The 20,515-nt window shown below is 42.4% G+C and overlaps 1 protein-coding gene across 7 annotated transcripts in view; it reads right to left on the reverse strand.

Moving 5' to 3' along the window:
* Positions 1–20,515, reverse strand: part of EVI5L (ecotropic viral integration site 5 like) — a 2,636,797-nt gene that overhangs the window by 2,507,616 nt on the left and 108,666 nt on the right. The window lies entirely within an intron of this gene.

Below are 20,515 nucleotides of genomic sequence, written 5' to 3' on the forward strand. Positions count from 1 at the left end.
GTGTACACTTACCATAAATGTAGATGTTCGAGTGTCTTCACTGTTGCAGTCATGACTGTAGGGTTCTCCCCTGCCGGCAGGCAGTCCTCGATCGGCCAGAATCCCAAAGTCTGGGTCCGGCGTCGGCTGTTCAACCATGCTCCCTGACGTCAGAGCGCCAGGAGTACAAAGCTGACAGCCGACACCATGTTCTCCAGTTTTTCTTGCCCCAGATGTCAGGAGTCCCAAAATGGAAAGGGTCCCATATCCTTTGCAAATACACCTCAGCAGAATGGTGAAAAAAGGAACCACACAAAAGTAAAAATAAGAGGGGACAGGAGGGAGGGAAACCCAGACTGCAACAGTGAAGACACTCGAACATCTACATTTATGGTAAGTGTACACAACTGTACTATGTTCATCGTGTTTCACTGCTGCAGTCATGACTGTAGGGTAGAATCCCAAACCAAAATGAAAGGGAGGTGGTCATAAAGCAGAAGGGGCGGCTATAAGGCCCTGCAAGACTGCAGAAACAAAGCCTGCCCTAGACTTAGAGTAGAGAGGTAGATTGTAGTGCTTTGAAAAAGTATGCACAGAACTCCAAGTTGCAGCTTCCAAAATGTCTTTGGTAGGAACTCCCCTGAGGAAGGCAGCAGCTCTGGTGGAATGAGTCCGTATACTCCCTGGGATTTGCTTTCCATGGTGTGAATAACAAAATTTGATTCCATGAGCAATCCATTTAGAAATGGTCTGTTTTGAAATGGCTTTACCTTGGGAACTGGAAGCATAAGAAAAACAATTGCTCCGATTTTCTAATGTCCTTGGTTCTGTCCAGGTAAAAACGTAGTTGTCTGTGTACATCCAAGGAATGTAAGATCCTTTCCCCTTTATTTTGAGGAGTGGGGAAAAATGTTGGCAAGTGGATAGTTTGATTTAAAGCCACTTTGGAAATCACCTTAGGCATGAATGTAGGATTAGTCCTCAAAGACACCCTGTCTTGATGAAAAATAATACAAGGTTCCACAGCCATAAGAGCTTGCAACTCTGAAACTCTCCTGGCAGAGGTCAGGGCTAACAGGATGGCTGTTTTCCAAGATAAAAACTTGATGTCAGAAGAGGCAGCAGGCTCAAAAGGAGGTAAAGTGAGCTTTTCCAAAATATAGTTGAGATCCCAAGCAGGAATGGGAGGAGATCTAGGAGGTCTTAAGTTCTTAGCTCCTCTGAGAAACTGTCTCATGAGCTGGTGGGAAAAGATTGGAGGGTCTGTATTATAATGAGCGGAAATAGCAGAGGCATGTATCTTAATGGAAGAGAAAGAGAGACCCTTATGTAAGAGATCTGTCAGGTAAAGTAAAATCAAAGGAATGTTAGGAAGAAGAGGATCAGAACCCTGAGCCTGCATCCAGGAACAAAATCTTTTCCATTTTCCTGCATAAGATTTTCTAGTGCTAGGACGTCTGGCTTCTAAAATGACATCCATAACCTGCTTGGGTAGGAGAGAAGGAATCAAAGGCCCTGGATTAACCAGGCTGCCAGGTTGAGAGTGCTGACATAGGAGTGTAGAACCTGACCCTGATGTTGGGACAGAAGGTTCAGAGTCTGAGGTAAGACCCAAGGGGCTCCAGACATAGTTTTTTTAGAGTAGGGTACCAAAACTGTCGAGGCCAATTTGGGGCCAACAAGATTATCATCTTGGGCCTGTCCTGTTTGATCTTTAATAATACCCGTGAAAGAAGAGGAAGAGGCAGAAAGGCATATCCCGAGAGGTTTCTCCAACTGAAAGATAGTGCATCCACTTTCCAAGCTTGTTCGTGGAAAGTCCTGGTGCAAATTTTCTGTAGTTGATGATTGAGATGGGATGCAAAGAGGTCTATGTGGGGACATCCCCAGACTGCTGTTATCATTCTGAATATTTCGGAGTCCAGCATCCACTCGTGTGGATCCGAAAGGTTTCTGTTCAGACTGTCTGCCAGGAAGTTTTGCTTCCCTGGTAGAAACTGAGCTTGAAGGTCCAGATTGTAAGCTAGAGCTGTGTTCCATAGATACATGGCTAGCCTACAAAGGGGGTGGGAATGAGATCCCCCTTGCTTGTTTATGTACCACATAACTGTGGTGTTGTCTGTCCGTATCTGTAGTTGTCCTGGTTGCAGAAGATTCCTGAAGACCATTGAGCTTTCTGAACGGCTAACATTTCCTTTAAATTGATATGCGGGTGCTTCTGATCCATTGTCCATAGGCCCTGCAGACAGTTGTCCTGAAAATGGGCTCCCCATGCATAATCTGAGGCGTCCGTGGTTAGAATCTGAGTGGCAGGAGGCAGACAGAAGAGTTTCCCTTTGTTTAGAGTACATGCCTTGGACCACCAAAGGAATTCCTTTTGAAGACAAGGCAGGACGGAGATCAGTATGTCTAAACTGTGGCAATGCTGAGACCATGCACTTTTTAGGTACCACTGTATTTTCCTCATGTGTAGTCTTGCATCTGGAACGAGAAGGATGCAGGAGGCCATGTAACCCAAAGCCTGCAAGAATCTCCTTGCAGATAGCTGAGTTAAAGTTGCCAAGTTTTTGAACGTTGAAGCCAGCTGAAACTGTTTTTCATATGTCAGAAATGCCATCTGGGTTGTTGTGTTTAAAGAAGCGCCCAGAAAAATTATCTGTTGTGAAGGTGTCAAATTTGACTTTTTTATGTTTAAAGTGAATCCCAGGAACTTGAGGAGATCCTGAACAAACCGTAGATGCTGGAGTAAGATCTCCTTGCTGTCTGCCTGAATAAGACAGTCGTCCAGATAAGGGTAAATTTGAATTCCCGAGTCTGCAGTAAGCTACTACTGGAGCCAGGCATTTGGTGAAGACCCTGGGCGCAGTAGACAATCCAAAGGGCAGCACAGAGAATTGAAAGTGCCTCGATCCGTCCTTGAACCTGAGGTATTTTCTGCGTTCCTGCCTGATGGGAATGTGTAAATATGCCTCCTTTAAATCCAAAGTTACCATCCATGCATTTTTGGACAGCATTGGAAGTAGCTGCTGTAGAGTAAGTATCTTGAATTTTGGAATCTCTAGAAAGGTGTTCAAGACTGACAGATCCAGGATGGGTCTCCATGAATTTTGCTTCCTGGGGACTAGAAAGAGCCTCGAGTAAAAACCTTGTCCCATCTCTGAAAGTGGAACAAGTTCTATGGCTTCCATAGCCAAAAGAGCTTCCACCTGGATTACGGCCTCTGTCCGTTGGTGTTTTGGAAGGTCTGGCCATCCGCTTGGCCTTGGTAGGGTATAAAAATGGAATTTGTAACCTCTTGAAACCACATCCAGAATCCACTTGTCTTTGGTTATACGAGTCCAATTTCGATGAAAAAGAGAAAGTTTTCCTCCGAGAGGAGCTTCCAGGCAAGAAGTGCCTGCAGCCCAACAGAGGGAGTCATTGAGTCTGTTTCCTATGAGTTTGTGACCCGTCCTCTCCTCCCCTAGGGGTGGAAGCAGTCCACTGTCTCGGTCTATAAGAGGCTTGTGTTTGAGGCCTTCCTCGGGAGCGTCTGTATCTACCCCTTTGAGGCCTGTCTGAATTGGGAAAGGGCCAATTTTTAGTAGGCCAATTCCTGCTAAATCTGGGTGGCTGTACTTGTAAGAAATCTTTAACTGTTTGCATGGATTTCGCCTTGTCCTCCATCTTTTTAATCACCTCTTCAGCTTTTGGTCCAAACAAAACATTATGTTGAACAGGAGCATCCAATAATTTAGCTTTTACTTGTTCTGGCAAATTTTGTTCCTTTAACCATGCATGCCTTCTAATTACTGTGCCAGAGGCAGCAGCCCTACAAGAAGCCTCCAAGGCATCAAATCCACAGTGTAAACCATGCTTCCCAACTTGTTCAGTGGCATGCATTAAATCCTGTAATTCCTTATCATCCGCACAGGCAGAAATGGAAGTAAGCTTTTGTTTTAAAAACAGACAAGAGAAATTGCTGGTATTTCAGCATATGAAACTGACAGTTTAAAGCCCTAATAGGTAAAGTAGCAGAAGTGTACACTTTTTTGCCCCATCTTTCTAAAGATCTAGAATCCTTCTCAGTGGGAATGGGGTTTTTAGCAGAAGCGGCATTAACTCCCTTAGGACCCTGAGAAATGGTTTCAGGATCAGCAGTAGGATTCTTGTATAAAAACTGGTGGGAAGCAGGAATCCTGTAATATCTATCAGGCTTAACAGGAGCAGGAGGAAAGGAGTCAGGGGTTAAGTTAGCCTCCGAAAAAGCATCATCCACAATATCCAAAACAGGAGGAATAGCCAGGGGTCTATGTTGGGGAAGAAGAAGAAAATCCCTTAGTCTTTACTTAGATTCCGAATACTCCTGTCCTTCCCAGTGGAAATGTTCCCTCATTTCATGCAAAGTTTCCCCAAAAGAGAACTCCTCAGGGGGAGAAGCTGAATGAATGGATTCCTCAGTATCAGAATCCTCATAAGGAGGGAAAGAATATTCCTGGTCAGAAGAAGAAACTGAAGACACAGAAGCCTGATCAGAGGAATCATAATAAACTTCCTGCCTTGGCCTTTTATCTGGAGGGGGATGTGAACCCCTAATCATAGTAAGTAAATCCTCCGCCATCTTAAGTAACTGTTTCTGTGACTTGGGAGCCGGTTCAGAAGAGGCCTGTGTTGCAGTCTTTGATTTGGAAGGAGTCTTTGCCTTTGTCTTTGGCTTTGCCTTTATTAGAAGCTGAGTAGGCCTGAAAACCCCTTCGGAAGCCGGTACCTGCACAGTGGCTCCGGACCCATCCGAAGGAGCATTGTCCGAAGGTCCTGCAATAGAAATATTCATAGGCCTTGTTGGCACCTCGTGGGAGTCCGTTTCGGCCATCGGTTCCGAAATGGCAGACGACAGGGGCTGCAAAAGCGCCTCACTGACAACGGCCGAACCTGAAGCTAGCTCCGCTTGTGCAATATCGTCAGATTTGGACCTTGGAGGCCTGTATTTGTCCTTGCGTCGTTTGTGAACTCCAGTAGCCGGAACCGTATCAGACGACATTTTGTAATTAAAACGCCTACCGAAGTAATGAAATGCAAAATCGTACCTTTGTTTAATTGTACGTTGACTGAATCTAGCACAAAACCGACAACTAGCTACGTCGTGGTCAGGGCCTAAGCAAGGAATACAGTAAGAATGAAAATCCTTATGAGGTATTTGCTTCCCACATGAAATACAATTATTAACTTTTTCTGACATCGGACTGGAGCAAGAAAAAAGTTTCCCCAACGGGGTACTTAGCTTTGAGTGGAGAAGAAAGTCTTCAGACTGAAGTTTTTTCAGAAAAGATTGTCAGGAGTCAGCCGATCGGCACTTGCGAACTGCTATCACCGCACGGCAAGAAAGACTGAAGAACATGGCGTCGGCTGTCAGCTTTGTACTCCTGGCACTCTGACGTCAGGGAGCATGGTTGAACAGCCGACGCCGGACCCAGACTTTGGGATTCTGGCCGACCGAGGACTGCCTGCCGGCAGGGGAGAACCCTACAGTCATGACTGCAACAGTGAAACACAATGAACATCCATGGTTGTCTGGGCCAGAAGGGAGTCATCATAATGATCTTGAGGGATTCCTTCTGAATCTTCAGAAGTAACCTGGATATTAAGAGAAATGGTGGAAAAGCATACAAAAACATTCACATCAAAGGGAAAGAAAAGGCATCTGTCTGTCTGTCCTGGTCCTGCTTAGCTTGTCTGACACACAATTTTGCTCCGATGGAATGTCAGATGCCTGTAAAGTGAGACTGTGCTGTGAAGTTACATCCCAATCTAATGTGACTAGCCTACAAAGGGGGTACAACCTGGTTCCTTCTTGCTTACTGATGTACCGCATGACTGTGATATTGTCTATAACTTGAAGAGGTCCAGGGGACTAAAGATGACTCGGAGAGTAGAGTACTTTGATCATACCTCTAAACTTCTTAGCACAAGAAATCTGGAAAAAGCCAAAAATAATGGGGGGACAAAGACCTAAAAAATAGGGACACATTTTAAATACTGCCTGCATAACCTTAGAAAGTTGCAAGAATAAAAGATTTTGTGCTAGCAACCATTTTCTGAAGGATATGAAGTCTGAAACATAAATGCCTGTCATTATTTAGAGAATTCAGTCCTCAAAGATTTGCCAGAAAACCACAAGATTTGTGAGTAAAAAAAAAATCAAAAATATGAGGCAAAAATCTGGATATCCTGTGAAAATCTGGACAGTTGAGAGCTATGACCTTGATCAGGGCAAGCATCACTTTTATATTTAATGTCCTTACATCTGTCCTTGCTGTCCCACACATCTGGCACTTATATCCCTTTTGAAACTGCTCCCTAAAGCAAAGTCCTAGGCTTCTGAGGTGACTGACTGCTTTGGAACAGGGAGGAAGGAGAGAAGACCTGGATTTAAAGATATCTGTCATCATCAAATGATTTCTATTCTGACAAACCCCAGCACTAGCATTTGAAAAGACAAAGGGTGTTGGCACTGGGACCAAACAGACTTCAGATATCTCTGTACTTCTCTCATGTGGAGTCTTGCCAGGGGTATAATGAGAATCACAGATGTCCTGAGACCAAAAACCCTGAGGAATTACCTTACAGCGACCGAAGTTTGAGTGGAAAACCTTAGAAAGAGATCCAAATATAGCTCTATATTTATTTTCCTCTGGAAGAAAATCTCTTTGAATTGAGGTATCTACACAATCCTGTGTGAACAAGTCAAAAAAACCCACGCAGACGGCATCTGGAAGTTCGACTGCAGAATCCTACACTAAGGCACTGTACGAGCACATCCACTCGTGCATGAATCGTGCCATCCCAAATAAAACCAAGATGCTCTTCTCCAAAAAAAGGAAGCCAATCTGGTGGTCCCCTGCAATAAACAAACTATACAACAGAAGGAAGAAACTGTTGCAAAAGAGGAAAATCCCAGGATGCAAAAAACTCCCTCATCAGCCACAGTAAGAAGCTGAGATCCTTTATAAAATCCTCAAAAGCTAGTTACGAAAATAAAATTGCCAAAGATTCCAAAGACAACCACAAGGCATTCTATAGTTATGTCAAGAATCTAAATGGCAATGCTCAGATCTGCTCTGAGTTACAACAGAATGGCATTAAATATACTGATCCCAAGGATATTGCCAATATCCTGGCAGATCGATTTAGTGCCAACTTCACCCCACTCTCACTCCCTAAAGAGCCCATCTCAATACCAAAAGATTGCCAAATTCCGATAATCACGGCCACACAGGTAGAAACCGCACTCTCCAAAGCTAAGAATACAGCATCCATGGGACCAGATGACATCCCAGGCTGTGTACTACATGAACTACAAAATGAACTGGCACCTCACCTAAGTGTCACGTTTAATCACAGCCTCACCTCAGGCTTCATGCCCACTGAGTGGCGCACAGCTACAGTTATCCCGCTCCACAAGGGAGGATCCACCTTGGATCCCGGGAACTACCGTCCCATCAGTCTGACACGCCTGATTTGCAAGGGCATGGAATGCATTATCATGGAACTTATAAACAAAGACATTGGCAACCTTCAAACACTGGACCCCACCCAGTTTGAGTTTGTGAAGGGCCGATCTTGTCTCCTGAATCTGACTGACTTCTTCGAATCAGTCTCCAGAGCTGTGGACAAGGGTAAGGCAGTCCACACAGCCTATCAGGACCTCGCCAAGGCCTTTGACACCATCCCACACTCTGGAATCATAGATAAACTTACTAAGCTGGGCATAAATCCCTACGTCACTCGATGGGTTGCTAACAGGCTTACTGACAGAACCCAAACAGTAAACGTAGCCGACTCCAAATCCAGCTCTAGACAAGTGACAAGTGGAGTACTTCAGGGTTCAGTCCTGGGACCACTCTTATTTGGCATCTACTTCAATGAAGTACAGGCCAACACTAAGGGACTCTGGCTAACAAAGTTTGCAGATGACCGCAAACTGGGAGCCATTATTGAATCCCAAATGATGTGGATATCCTACAAAAGGGCCTTACAGAAACAGATGCCTGGTGCCAGACCCATGGGCTCAAGCTTAATGCCAAGAAATGTATAGTTATCCCCTTTGGAAAAAAACATGTACTCATGAATTACCACATAGGTGGCAGGACACTAAACATCGAAAGTGTGATGAGAGACTTAGGGACACAGGTGGACAGTGGTCTCACTTTCAATAACCACATTGCCAAAACAGTAAGGAAATTCTTCTATGTGGTACACCTCATCACTAAGAGCTTTTCATCCAGAAAAAAGGAGGTCATTGTCCGACTGTACTCATCCCTCATTAGACCCATTACAGAGTATAATGCCCAGTTTGGTATGTACCTCACAAGACATCTGCAACAGCTGGAAAGGCCACAGAAATACCTCACTAAAAGAATCACAGGTCTAAAGCAGATGCCATATACTGACCGTCTAAAAAACTCCAGCTATACTCTGTGGCATATCGTCTACTCAGAGACAATCTCTGCTTAACATACAAGGTCATGTCAAACCCTGAGCTGTTGGACATGCTCCACTTAAAGAAATCCCAATCCCTCAGAGCCACACGCTCCAGGGATCTAAACCTTGTCATCACAATGAACAAAACATGCTGGAGGGATAGGTTCCTGACCCAGAGACTCCCCATACTCTGGAATAGACTGCCCATACATATCAAGCAGAGCGCCTCATTGGCCCTCTTCAAAAGGAACCTTGATGATTGGATGGGAGATAGGAAATTCACCCCGGGGATCATGTCAGTCGCCCTGCTAGACAGGGGCCTGGAGAAGTAAATATTGTAGGAAGAAATATCCAGGGAATTGTTATGGCTAGGCTTGCATAGGCCCTAGGGCCGATAGCCTAGTACCAACCTATGAACCTATGAAAAAAGACTTTTGAATGTTCTCTTGGAATCCCAGCTTGTGTAATAGATCTCTCACCCAAAACAATCTTAAAAAAAAAAAAAAAAAACAAACTGCAAAAGATAAGCATGTCATCTAAATAAGAAAAATGTGGATATCCTGTAGCCTGCAATGAGCAAAAACTGGAGTTAAGAGAATTTGCACACACCCTTGGTGCAGCTGATAGTCCAAAGGGTAAGGCAAATAACAGATAATGTGATCCAGACACACAAAACGTTAAGAAACGTCTGAAGTCTGAATAAACATGGGTGTGATAAGCATCTTTTAAGTTAAGGTTTGCAGGAAACTTGAAAAAGGAAGGAGAGATAATAGGTTGTGAATGGACATCATTTCGAATTTTGGGACGATCGCAAACACCTTTAGGAAAGAAACATCCACAACAAATCTGTCTCACTCGTCTGGTTAGGATAAAACAGACAAACATTCGTCAGTTCAGTTCAAGCAGCTTTATTACACATAAACACATCAGGAATGAGGCTTTGTAACTTAAATATACTTATAAACAGACTGATTACTATACTCATACATGTTAACACTCTGGCTCTTCTCTCAAAATGGCACTGCTGCTTGCATGTGCTCACTATTTACATGCACGTGCTTACATCTGGAAATGCTTCTTAATGGTACATACACACGCTCTGAGCTACATCCTACCTCTTTGAGAAATGATCCATATACAAAATGACAACATTCAATGACATGCAATTTACAGAAATGATCTTTTGACATGCAGTTATACAGACCTAATTATTCAACATGCAATCATACAAAATTAGACACATATAAAACAATCATGTCCAGGTTACTGTGCATTTTACACTAGGTCTAGAAATACAACCTGATCGTGTAACATAAAAGTCAGAATTGGGTCTAGCAAAGGGGACTGTATTCAAAGTATGTTCAACTTTGGGGACAACTGGGACATCATCAAGAAAAGGAATGGATACTGGGACATGTTCTTCCGTACGAACATTGTCAGGGTTGCTCTGAGATCTAGAGTCTTTATCACAGGTACTATGCTGCGATATCACTTCTGATACAAGAAAAAGATGTCTGCAGTTTCTCCTGCATTCTATACCCTCAGATTCCATTAAGTAGGATCTCGGCTCTGTACCTATACCTCTCACTTGACCAATTCAAAGCCTTTTGCTATTTGCATCCTCACTGTCTCTCCTCCTTCTAACAGACGAAGAAATCTGCTTGTTTTATCATAGCTGGACTTCTGAGGAGAAACCTTCTTAAAAAGTTGGGCTTTAATTGCTCTGGTGTTTTTAGCATTAGGCACCAACAAACTAGAACTGATAGGCAAGGTTGTTCTGGTTTGCCTAGATAGAAGTCTCTGAGAAGGCGAGTCAAGTAGATTGTCAGTGGGTACATTTCTGAGAGTAAGCAAATTCAAGAAGATATTGGTATTGTGACACTTTAACCTCTCTAGTAATTGCTTTTCACTCTGTACTGCACATTCAGCAAGGCCATTTGACTGTGGGTTTTCAGGACTTCTAGTAACATGGATAAAGTCTCATTCCTTTGCAAATCTCAAACAATTGACTGGTAAACTGAGAACCCTTGTCAAAAAAAACTTTGTGTGGACTACCAAGAACTGAGAAATGATGTTTCATCTTAGTAATAACAGCACTGGATGTTAGGTTAGGTAGCAAATTGATCCCAAACCAGTTCAAATAAGAGCAACACTAACTAATGCTGATTGTTCCACTCAAATATGTCAGCTGCTACTGTTGACCAAGGTAGTGCAGGAATATGGCTTAGCGGAGTGGCTCTTTTTGCAAATGTGGCTTAGTACTGATGCACACTGAAGAACAAATGCACTCTATAAGCACTTGCATGTGTGCATCGATCGTGCTATCCCAAACAGAACCAAGACGTTACCTTCCAAAAAAAGGAAGTCAATCTGGCTGTGCCCTGCCATAAACAAACTGTACAACAGAAGGAAGAAACTGTTGCAAAAGAGAGCAAAATCCCATGAGTGGAGGAGCTCCCTGGTCAGCCTCAGTAAGAAGTTGAGATCCCTTATAAGATCCTCCAAAGCTAGCTACGAAAACAAAATCGCCACTAATTCTAAGGACAACCTCAAAGCATTCTATAGCCATGTCAAGAATCTCAATGGCAACACCCAGAACTGCTCTGAGTTACAGCACAACGGCACGAAAATTACTGAACCAACTGATATTGCCAATATCCTGGCAGATAGGTTCAGTGCTAACGTTACCCCACCCCCACCCCCTAAAGGGCCCATATCTATATAGGAAGAATGCAGAGTCCCTGTAATCACAACTACGCAGGTAAATGCTGCACTCTCTTAAAGCCAAAAACACAGCATCCATGGGACCGGCAACATCCCAGGCTGTGTTTTACATGAACTTCAGAATGAACTGGCTCCCCACCTAAGCACCATGTTCAATAATAGCCTCGCATCAGGCTTTGTGCCCACTGAATGGCGTACAGCAACAGTTATCCCACTCCACAAAGGGGGAGCCACCACTGATCCCAGGAACTATCGCCTTGTTAGCTTGACGAGCCTGGTCTGCAAGGCCATGGAACATATCATCATGGAACTCTTAAACAAAGACAATGGTAACCTCCAAACTCTGGATACCACCCAGATCGGGTTTATGAAAGGCAGATCATGCCTCCTGAACCTGATCGACTTCTTTGAGGTAGTCACCAAAGCCGTAGATGAGGGTAAGGTGGTTCACACAGCCTATCTTGACCTCGCCAAGGCTTTCGACACCATCCACCATTCTGGAATTATAGCTAAACTCACTAAACTAGGTATAAAACCCCATGTCACAAGATGGGTTGCCAACTGGCTCACTGACAGAGCCCACACTGTAAAAGTTGCAGACTCCAAATCTGACCTCAAACCAGCGACAAACCTGGGACCTCTACTGTTTGGTATCTACTTCTCTGAACTACAGGCTAACACAGAAGGCCTCTGGCTAATGAAGTTTGCAGATGACTGCAAACTAGGAGCCATAGTCAAGTCCCCAAATGATGTTGACATCCTACAGAAGGGCCTCGCTGAGACAGATGCCTGGTGTCAGAGCTCAATGCCAAAAAGTGCAGTGTCATCCCCTTTGGTAAAAACTCTGTACCCATGAACTACCACATAGGCAGCAATCTACTTAACACCGAATGTGTGATAAGAGACCTTGGGACCTAGGTGGACGGTATTCTCCTTTGATAGTCACATCGCCACAGTAATCAGGAAGTCCTTCTACGTGGCACATCTCATCATAAAAGGGCTCTCATCCAGGAAAAAAAGAGGTCATTGTTCCCCTCTACTCGACACTCATTAGACTCATTATAGAATACAACGACCCTTTTGGAATGTACCTCACAAGACATCTGCAGCAGCTGGAAAGGCCACAGAAGTACCTCACAAAGAGGATTACTGGCCTCAAACAAATGCCCTACATTGCCCGTGTCAAAAAACTCCAGCTTTACTCCGTAGCATATCACCTACTCTGAGGTGATCTCTGCCTAACATATAAAGCTATGTCAAACCCAGAGCTATTGGACATGCTACACCTAAAGAAATCCCAATCCCTCCGAGCGACACGCTCTAGGGACCTAAACCTTGTCACCACAATAAACAGGACATGCTGGAGGGATAGATTCCTGTCCCAGAGACTTCCCATACTCTGGAACAGGCTACCCATCTATGTCAAGCAAAGTTCTTCATTAGCACTCTACAAGAAAAATCTTGATGAGTGGATGGGAAATAGGAAATACACCCTGGGGATCACTTCTGTGTCTCTGCTCAACAGTGGCATAGGAAAATAACTTTCTTGGGTGGCGTAAGCCAGGGAACCTTGTTGGCTAGGATTACGTAGGCCCTTGGGCCGATAGCCTAGTACCTACCTATGAACCTATAAGAAGAAAGCACTTTATCAATGTCTTTTGATAGAGAAGGCCAAAATACTAGTCCTCTCACTCTTCTTTTTGCAAAATCGGAACCTGGGTGGCCACGATGCAAACTCTGAATGTATTCATGCTGTAAGGAAGTAGGAACAATAACTTTTGGACCTTTGATAATACTATCTTCCATCAGCATCTCATCTCTTCTGCACTTCTGGCAGTATACAGGATTGCTTTGATGGCCATCTTACATTGATGATGTAGTTAAGTTTTTTATAAAATTGGATCAGTCTTTGTATGATCTCTCAGCTTATCAAGTCTCCTGGTAGAAAAATTATGCACTTCCATAACATCAAAGATAAAATTCTCTGCGTCAAGCTACTCCGTAGTATTTCTGGGTGATTGGATAAGGTATCAGCCAGACAAAGAAGTTTACCTTTTGTATAGACCATTTTGAAATGAAACGTTTGCAACTGGAGCATCATTCTATGTAGTCTTGCTGGAGCTGAATGCATAGGCTTCTTTAGTGACTAAGGTTGATGGTCAGTTTCAATCTAGATAGCTTGGCCATAAATATAATCATGGAACTTCAAACATGCGAACACAATTGCCAAAAGTTCCTTCTCAATTTGAGCATACCGCACCTCAGTTTGAGTAAGAGTTCCAGATGCACAGGCAACAGGTTTGCCCTCTTGAAGAATAATTACACCAAGATCAAACTTTGAAGCATCACAGGAAAGAACTACTGGTTGGGGACATCATAGTATCTTAATGTAGGTGGGTTAACAATTCACTGTTTGAGGTTATCAAATGCTCTCTGGTGTTCTAACAATGACCAGGCAACATCTTTGTATGTCAGCTCTCTTAAAGGCACGGATAACTCACTAAAGTCAGGAATAAATTTGCCCAAATAGTTAATCATATCAAGAAAACGCTGCAGGGCTTGGACATTTTCTGGAGCAGGCATCTTAAGAATGGCAGCTTGTTTAGAAGGATCTGGTCATAAGCCTGTACTGATAAATGACCTACATAAGTAACGTCTGGCAGTCTGAATTTACATTTCAGAGGACTGAGCCTTAAGTTCACTTCATGCACTCTATCTAGAACTTTCTTCAGGTTTCTATCATGCTCAACTAGTAAATCATCGACTATTATTGCACACGGGTAGCGTGAAAAAAAATCCTCCATTGCACACTGAAAGATTTCACTGGCAGAATTTATACCAAAAGGCATCCTGAGGAATCTGTATCTACCAAATGGGGTACTGAATGTAGTCAGTAGTGAAGATATGTGTTAAGCATTTCTTGCCAAAATTAACTCTTTGCATCTAAGACAGGGAAAAACAGTGGCATTTGGCATGAGGGTGGCAATTTCCTCGACTGTACACACAGGATGATGAGGCCTTTTTAATGCCTTATTCAAGTCTCTTGGATCACTGCATATTCTGATTTTATCTGAATTTTTCTTATGAGCAGCTACCATGGAAGACACGCACTCTGTCAGTTCTGTGACTGGACAAATCACACCTTGCTGCACCATTTTTGTCTAACTGGACCTTGACTTTGTCCTGCATAGCAATTGGAGCTCTCCTTGCTGGTTGACCACTGGACTGACCTCTGGGTCTACTTTCATGGAGTTCACAACTGGAGGTTTGCCTAGCTTGTTATCTAACACATATCAGCATACTCTGAGAAAATAGCATCAGTAAAGCCGGAACTGGGACATGTGCTTACATGATGTACTTCTTAGGTAAAAGAAAGCAGTTTCACTTTTAAACTCTCTCTAAGACCTAATAATGACTGCACAGGTCTTCTGACTACCTAAAATTGCAGACTGTAACTGTTGCTAGCCAAATAGCATGAAAGCATTACTGTGCCTTCGGTCTGAATCTCTTTACTTCCATAAGCAACACACTTTGCGCAAGTGGCCAGATTAAGTTGCTCACCAGCTCTTACTTTAGCAAATGTTTCTGTTGACATTACATTACACTTTGAACCAGTGTCTACTTTGAGGTCTGTGGGTTTACCATTGATCAGGACAGTACAAAATACTTTGTTCTTTGCCAACAAATCTACAGCATTAACCTTTTCACCATTCACTGATACACCATCTACACAGAAAGTATGGTTGCAGCTCTATACATAATCAATTTGCTTTTTTGAGTGACCTTTCTTAATAATTGAATGAGGCTTGGTTGATTCACAAAACTTTTGAAAGTGGTTCCATTTTTTACACTTGTGGCATTGCTGACCAAATGCCAAGCACTTCTCTCGTTTAGACTTGTGGTTAGCTCCACAATAACGACAGTTAACAATAAATCTTGACTTGGGTTTTGCTGACTCACTCTTATACTGTACTGAGCATGCCCTTGTTATTGAGCTTGCCTTGGAACTTGCTAGAAAGCTACGAGGTTTCTCACAGGAACCTGGAGGGGTTGCTGCTGCCATGTGTTTAGGCCTACTTCTGTTTGCCACATGTTGCATGCTGTCTATGTTTGCCCTAGAGGCTGCTGAAACCATACTCATCACTTGTAAGCATACTTGTGTGCCTTTCCGAGAGCTCATGGATTTGACAAATCTCTATGGCTTTGCTTAACATTAAATCACGGTCATGAAGCAAAATCTTTCTTACCGCAGCATTATTAACACCACACACAAGCCTGTCCTTTATTAACTCATCTTTCAAATCACGAAATCTGCATGTTTTGGCTTTATTTCTTAAGTCAGTGATATAAGCTGCAAAATTTTCACCTTGCTTTTGGTCTCTTGTGTAAAATAAGTGCCTCTTTAATGTAACATTTGTCTGGGGGATTGCACATTTCTCTAAATTCACGTTTTAAGCACTCAGGTTCCTCCCTTGATTCAGCCAGTACCACAATATGGCGGTTTCCCCCTCTCCTGCATATACTGCTGGTACATACACAAATGAACACTCTCTTTCAATAGCTTCTGACCCAGCTATGTTAAGCAAAATGAATGCCCTTGTATATGCACCTTTGGCAGAAATAGCTGCTTGTATGAAAATATTGTATTCCTGCCCAAATACTCCAATTCTCTGCTATATTATGATCAAACACAAGTGGACTTGATCTGCGAAATGCCTCTGCCATATCAATACACAGTAAAGAAGGGGTTTGGAATTATGTACGAACATGCACACATAAATATATATATATATATATATATATCTATATATATGTATATATATATATATATATGCCAGAACTTTAAGCCAGTACTTGTAATTATGCCCAGTAGCACAACAAACTCTCTGAAACAACTGCACTTTTCCAAATAAATCTCTGTAGCACAAGACCACACTGAAATCACTGTACTTTTCTTATCAGTGTAATAAATACTTCTAAATGACTGTACTTTGCAAATAAACTGTATGCAGTGGAAAAAAGCTCAGAGTAAGAAACACTTCAAGATGAATGCACTTTGCAAATAAACTGTAGACAGCACAAAACCACTCCAAAATGGCTATACTTTTGCAAAATAACTCTGTATACTGTAAGAAACACTTTGAAATGGTGGCACTCTGCGAGTAAATACGCAGAGCACAAGAAACTTTTCGAAATGGCTATATTTTGACTGCACTTTGCAACATAGCTGTACTTTGCACACAGCAAACGTTTTGAAATAAATGCACCGTAATAAAGCACACACACTCTGCAAACACTTTGCACACACAGATACTTAGAACTCTAGTTATGCTTTGAATGGCTTCAGTCAATGCAAAATAGTAGTTTGTGCAAAAACACTGTCTTTACTAAAAAACATGCAGTCCCCCCCTTGCTCTTTAAACTTAATTTGCCCTTTTATTGTACTTGTTATGCCCTTTTAATCTCTCAGCATGCTCATTATACTTTTCTTGTGCCTGTTTTGCTTTAAACATGCTCGTTATGCAAACCAAAGGTAATTCTGAGACCCATATGAATATCTGCTAGTTTTATCAAATATCGTGGTTTTGAACATTTTGTGTAATTAACAATGCAGTTTGTGCTTTTCGTTTGATTAATAATAAGTTTTGTGCTACTCTGATTAATAATGAGTTTTGTGCCTTACAAATGCTCCATTTCATTTTCTTTGCCAAATAAATCATTTGTGCAGTTTTTCGTTACCTTAAGTTCATTTCTGGCCCTTTTTGTTTGTCTGAGTTTCATTTCACTCAACCTACTTAGTCTGCCTTTACCTTCAACTCTGCACCTCATGGCTTGAAGAAGTTGCTCTCAGTCCCGGTTCTGACACCATGTTGCTCATCTGGTCAGGATAAAACAGACAAACATTTGTGGGTATAGTTCTTTTATTACACACAATCATCAGGAATGAGGCTTTGTAACTTAAACTTAAATAAACTTATAAACAGGCTGACTACCACACTCATGCATGTTAACAATGGCTGTTCTTTCAAACTGGCACTGCTGCCTGCACGTGCTCAATATTAATATACACATGCTTACATCTGGAAATGCTTCTTTCTTAAAGGCACACACACATGACACACATGCTCTGTTCTACAATCTGTAAGCAAGCATTTTCTCTCTCTGGCCGTAAGAACATCCTTGAATGAAAACCATTCCCCATCTGGGATGGAGGAACTGGTTCTATCACTCCATCGAACAGCATGTGATGAAGGACTGGTGGAAACAAAGCAGTCTAATCTGGTAGATGAGGAATGACCCCCTGGAAAGGAGAAATTTCCTCCCACTGCCATCTGTAAAACTGGATGAATTATCTTCAGAACTCATTTGTCTGAAATTATCTGTTGCCAAAGAGAAAAATGGAGATTCAGACTTTCTGGAAGAAAAAAAAGAGGTGTCGTGGTAGGAGAGGGTCAAAAGGTCTCCTGAAAAATCAGTCTGACTTGGACTGTCCTTGGTTTTGGGTGATTCGGGGGTTCTTTTTGGAATCCCTTGCCAGGTCTTCTCAAATGTCTGTTTACCTATATTTTGTTGAGACTTTGTTTTTTGCCAAAACTAGATGTGGTATTCAAGAATCCCTTAGAATATTTTAAAAAAGAGAGCTGAACATTTCTAGATAATGCCTAGATCAGCTTAACCCTTTAATCCCACTTTTTTATTACCTCTGCAGTAGAGGGGCCAAACACTAAATCCCTATCCAGAGGGGGGTTTAAAATCTCATTTTTAACATCATCTGGGAGGCTCTGAGAATGTAGCCATGCACACCTCCTCAAAAGAGTATGGCTAGAGCCCTGGAAGAAGTATCAACAGAGTCCTATATACACACTGTAAACAATGAGTAGTAGCCTGTTCAAAAAAAAAGAAACTAATTTATTTAAAGCAGACTTTTCCTCACAAGAAGAAACTGTTAATAAAACATTAATCATACTTTCACAATCAGTCAGAACAAACTTTAATTTAACACATAAGCCTGACAATTCAAACTTCTGAAAATCAAAGTCGCAGAAGTATACACTTTTTTTCTCATACTTTACATACAATCATTTTTCTGTATTTGGGAACATTTCTCAGGCTTTGTGAACTTATTTCAAAGGATTCCTGATACAGCAGGAGTTCTGCCTTTTGTTGTAAAGCATTTGTTACTGCATTTAAGCTCAAAACCAGCTCATTTGACATGAAGAGGGTTTTATATTCTGCATTCTGGTGGGAGCAGAGGGACTGATTCAACCCATCACAGTTGGTAACTGCAGGTGGAAGCCTTATTGTGTGTGTTTTTTGATTGGCCTGAGGGCTTAACTGTGTAAAAGTCTTTCATTCTGCTGGTATAAAACTATGAGTTTGCACATCAAGCAAATGCTGTTACCCCTTCCTTGTAGATATACAAACCTCTCCAGTTTAAAATCCACTATGTGAAACACTTTCCACAGTTATCCAATGTTCATAGCTGTGCAAACAGCTGCCAATTTGAGCAGAGTGCAGCACCTATGCAGGTCATCCTATTGTATACTGCTAAATAAACTCATTTAGATCTTTAAGTGACTCTCCCTTACTCTTTCCCATCTACTAACGCTACCTATCTTCTCTGTTTCTGGCCTGGTGGATATGGGCATCCTGAGATAGTGTACTAACTGCCTTGTGTTCACCGCCAACCACTTCATTTAGAACATACAAACACAGCATGTGAGAGATGTAGATACTCCGTGTCATTGGAGTCAAAGCTCTCACATGCACACATGAAAAATGCAAACCAGGTTGTTAACATTACACCCAAAAATCTCACTACCAACACTAAAAAAACAAACATATACCCCACATATGCTGAGGTACTCAAATGTAATCTATCCAAACCTCCAAGACTTCCTAAAAGTATCTCTCAGTGGCCCCATGCACACTGAAAAGACAGAGCACCTCACACAACACACAGCTCTGAAAATTATAGTAGCCCCACTTCCAAGCCCATAACGCAACACACCACAAAGCCAAACATTGTAGTTACTGCAGATTCCACTGGAAGACACACTGATGTCCCCTTTATCAGGCTAAACAATGAGAAGATTACAGTGAGCTGTCTGTCTGGAGCCGGGATCTGTCGGATCACACATGCGCTTAGATCTTTAAACCACAAATACCAGTATAACATGGTCATAAGTCCATGTGGGCGTAAACGACCCAATAGATACCTCATTGGACTATATGTAGAGAGACATGCCGGAGCTCTTTGAATGTGTGTCCCAGGCAGATATGAATCCCGCCTTGAGTAGCATCCTACTTTCACCAATGATTAGGCCACAGTACCAGCAAAAAATGAATGACCAACAATTGGCTTATTTTCTTGCGTCACAAAGGAATCCAATATCTATCAGCCTGGGAAGACAATCAACAAACCATGATGCTTTGCCAGAGATGGTTTGCACTTGTCACCACTTTGCTTCAAGACACTAGCAAAATCTATCCATCTCCTTAGTGCCTTTTTACGCCACGTCAATTTGTTAAACCCTCCAATATAACAACTAATCATTCATGACCACCTAAAGGTACTGCTGCTCAACAATAGGAGTTTAAATAAGAGACTGCACTCTCTGGAAGCACCCCTAACCCTGGAGGACACAAGACATTATGTGCAGGCACAAAAATAAGGTTCAGAACCATGGAGAGCACCCCAGCTACCAAATGCTACAATACACTTTATACATTTCGATCCTCCCCCATCTCAGGATAAAACAAAGGGAGGAGGTGTCTCAGTGCTCATAAAGGGCAAGTATACCATTAGACTGGTCCAATATGACTCACTTGAGCTGCTCAATGCCCAATAAACAATAAGTGCAACCCCCAATCATATCTTTGCTAGCTGCAGATCACCTAACATGGGTCTGGAAAACCATACCTCCTACCTAAACCACCTACTAGAATCCCTTCACATTCAGCTTAACACCATAATTGTAGGTGACTTCAACTACTCTTACATAAACTGGGAGATGGACACAACCCATAATTCACTAGCTCAGAGGTTTTTGGACTTCATCAATGCAAACAACCTTGAGCAACTAGTTAGCTCCCCAACTACAGGTACAAATATCCTAGACCTGGTACTCATGAAAATGGGGAGATGCTACTCCCTCTCATCCATTAAGTCCTCCCTGGTAAGATCTGACCACAAAATTATTTCCTTTATTAAAACTAACCTAGAACCCCCTATCAAACTCCAAACTTGTTAAGAACTCTGTTAAGACCGATAACCTCAAACTACTGACAATTTATTAAACTTATAAGCCCTCTGAACCTGGATGACACTGAGGCCTACTCTGTGCTGTAC

Source organism: Protopterus annectens, chromosome 9.part0, assembly GCF_019279795.1.
Source record: "Protopterus annectens isolate FY-2018-M chromosome 9.part0, PAN1.0, whole genome shotgun sequence".
In the NCBI taxonomy this organism is placed as follows: domain Eukaryota; kingdom Metazoa; phylum Chordata; order Ceratodontiformes; family Protopteridae; genus Protopterus; species Protopterus annectens.